General features: G+C 40.2%; 1 long non-coding RNA gene across 1 annotated transcript; it reads right to left on the bottom strand.

The window, feature by feature from the left end:
• Positions 1-615: 615 nt before the first annotated feature.
• LOC130550631 (uncharacterized) lies at positions 616-3,041 on the bottom strand. The gene is made up of 3 exons (XR_008962458.1): positions 2,174-3,041; positions 1,864-1,923; positions 616-1,769 (listed from the first exon to the last, which is right to left on the bottom strand). It is a non-coding gene; the product is annotated as an uncharacterized LOC130550631 (long non-coding RNA).
• Positions 3,042-3,287: the final 246 nt, after the last annotated feature.

Below are 3,287 nucleotides of genomic sequence, written 5' to 3'. Positions count from 1 at the left end.
ATATCCAGAACGTGATGCATGATGGGATACACTTAGCCCTGAATACTGCTCGGTATTCAAGATAGGCCCTGTCCCAAATGGCGCACTCCAGTCTTGTGGACCTCCTCTGAGTCCACACTTGGTGATGTCAGGAAGTGCAGACCTATAGGGCACTAGGCACGAGTCCACAAGGGTACATGGGAGTGCACTTTGGGAGAGACTTGAGGTCATCACACTGGAAAGAGCAAGCGGTGCTTTCTAATCTCTCTCGCGGTACTTTGTTGTCATTCGCTGATCAGTCTGCGCAGCGCCGCGTGAAGTCGACCACTTGTTGTCCCATTGTTGTTTTTTGGGACAGGAGCTGCGGGTTTTTATTGTTCTGTAGTTCATATGTTGATATGTCACCCGAGCATTATACAATAGATACTTATGTTTGTAATGCATTCATTTGTCATGACTTAAATGAAACTGCTTATGTATATGTATTTATTTGTATACACTATTCTTCTGTATACACTTCTTAATATGCATATATGTTGTTATTTAATATTTCTCTATAATACAGAAGCTGTGTTGTTCAGCTTTACTGAGCCCAGAGACAACTAGATATAGATCTACAACAAAACATGGCTTATTACCTTAAGTAAGAAAATGCACTGCATTAAAAGTTTTTATTCTTGAATAGCTGGCTTAATAGAAAATAAATAAGCAATAATACGAATAAGTAACTAATTAATAAATTAATTCTAACACGGTTCAATGTAGGGAAGGAAGGAGGCGGGAACTGGTGAACAGTTAACAATAAACTTTAATAAAATAACCAAACAATAACACGGAAGTAAAAAGGCCACACACAAACATAAACAAAACTTAACATGTCTGGGCCCGGTCCTCTCTCGTCGGCAGTCCTGTTGCTCGTCCTCTTATGCTCCCGATCTCCTCCGTGAGGCATGGGGGACCGGTGCGCGTACAGCTGATACTCATTATCACTCACGCCACCGGCCCCGCCTTCCTGCCCCACGGCTCTCGTCCCGCCTTCCTCGCTACGTTCATACGTGAATTTTATCAAAACATACATTTAAAAATGTATCCGTCATGTTTACGTATATGTCTGACATCCACGACACTCCTCCCATCCGTTCTGCAATTTAAGTCCACGAGACCGCAAGTGCGCCATTTGGGACAGGACCATAGTGTGGGTCTAGTGTGCGTTAAGGGCACTGCACTTTTGCGTTTTTGAGACATTGGACAGACTTGCGCTCTTACTTCCTGTCGCATGCACACGCTCTCAAGTGGTCAAGACCGCAAGTGGGGGTATTTGGGCCCTGTCCCAAATGGCGCACTTCATGTGGACTTGCGGTCTTGTGGATTTAAATTGCGCGTGCTCGCCAAGTCTACGAGTCCGTAGGGTGTCCCATTTGTCTTTTTAGTGCTCAGAAGTCTGCTCGCGAGCGCCTCCTTTGTGCCCTCGATGTGGTCTTCGGTGAAGCCCACATTGATGCAGACACTACTGATGTCCCCTACCCAGGAATCCTTGTGAGCGCCCAATCACAGAACGGATCGGAGGAGTGTCGTGGATGTCAGACATATACGTAAACATGACGGATACATTTTTAAATGTATGTTTTGATAAAATTCAAAATTAATTTGTTAATTAGTTGCTTATTCACATTATTGTGAATATGCGATGTTCGATGGGATGGAAGATGCGCACTGGGTCACAGGTTGCCTTGCTTTGTGTGGCAGGTTCCAGTGGGGCCTGAAGACCACTGGTCCTGCCTCTGACAGACCTGAAAGAGAAAAAGTAAATGAAGCAAACATAAAATTGTGTGTGCTTGATTTAAGCAACCTGAAATGCAAGATTAGCAGCATTAGATTTTAAACCTTTATCCTGCTTTAGAAACATGCATCTGTCTCCTCCGTAACAGACCATTTTTTCTTCACCTAAATGAAGAAAACTGTATAAAAACATGTAGCCTACATATAAACATTATTCTATAATAAATGTAATTTAAAGTTTTTCAAGACTGAAGTCAGATTAATTTAGTTTAAATTTAAATGCATTATACAACCAAAGTAATGTAAAGCAACAACAATACTTTCAGTGTAAATTTATAATAGTGAAACAGTATAATAAAATAAAATATTTGCGGTCATATTTACAAAACATAAATATCCAGTAAAAAATACAAACCTCAGCTGGAGATCGGTTCACTACACCAACGCTGTTGACCGCAACGATCTCTTTCAAAAAATTTTTTTTTTTACTTCCTTTGATTCCGCTTTCCAAGGTTAAATTTTAATTCCTAAATCAGAAAAAAAATCCTAATTTTGGCCGGATTACGTTTCTCCGTGTCGCAAAATCTAGGGGCGAGGCGTCTACACCCTGAATTTATAGGGGCGTTATATGTAAATTACGACCGATTTCAGCCTCCACATTTGTAGGTACGATCATTCGTATGATGAGATTGGCGGCATACGAATGTTTGATGAATCACACGTAAACCCTGTCGTAAATCGATTTCTGCGCACGTTTCTACGTTAGATTGATAAATGAGGCCCAGACAGACTTAATAACTGATTTCATCCTATCCTATCTTTCATTTTTGACAGAATTAAAAATAAAAGTAGTTGTTCTAAAACTGCAAACAACGAGAACGCACACATACACATGCGGAAACCAGGCATGGAAGCGGATCCTAATGCAGTTTATACTTTTAATAAAACCAACGAAAGACACAAAAGAACACACAAACTTCAAACAACGACTGACAAACAAACAAAAGAAACACAATGGCTATAAATAAACAGGGAAAACGAGATAAGACACACCTGGGGAAACTAATTAACATGAAAACTATATAGAAAAACCTTGGAAGAACGAACTCTGTTGGACGCCAAGCAATGACATCAAGCGTGTTTGGTATGTGCATGGCTGCGAAAATCGCATACTGTGACAGTATGTACTGAATTTGAATAAGTACCTACCTATCGGCCGTCAAAACAGTACGTTCTATATAGTATGAGTGGGAGTAGTATGAATATAGTTCAGACATACTGCGTAGGCCATGTTTTATGGTCATGTGACCCGTATGCTCTTTGACCTATGACGTATTAACAACAACCTAGCTTTTGGTGCATATCCGCCACCTACTGGGATGGAGTGTGAAGACCAAGGAGGAGGAAGTGGAAAATACTACCAGGCTAAATAATCTTAATAAAAAAATAATAATAATAATAACAAATAAAATACTATTTCCTTATAAACCTTTATACAACCTTAAATTCTGTGTAACAAACGTGACTCT

This window comes from Triplophysa rosa, unplaced genomic scaffold (genome assembly GCF_024868665.1).
Source record: "Triplophysa rosa unplaced genomic scaffold, Trosa_1v2 scaffold376, whole genome shotgun sequence".
Classification (NCBI taxonomy): domain Eukaryota; kingdom Metazoa; phylum Chordata; class Actinopteri; order Cypriniformes; family Nemacheilidae; genus Triplophysa; species Triplophysa rosa.
This window is presented reverse-complemented; position numbering and strand designations above follow the sequence as displayed.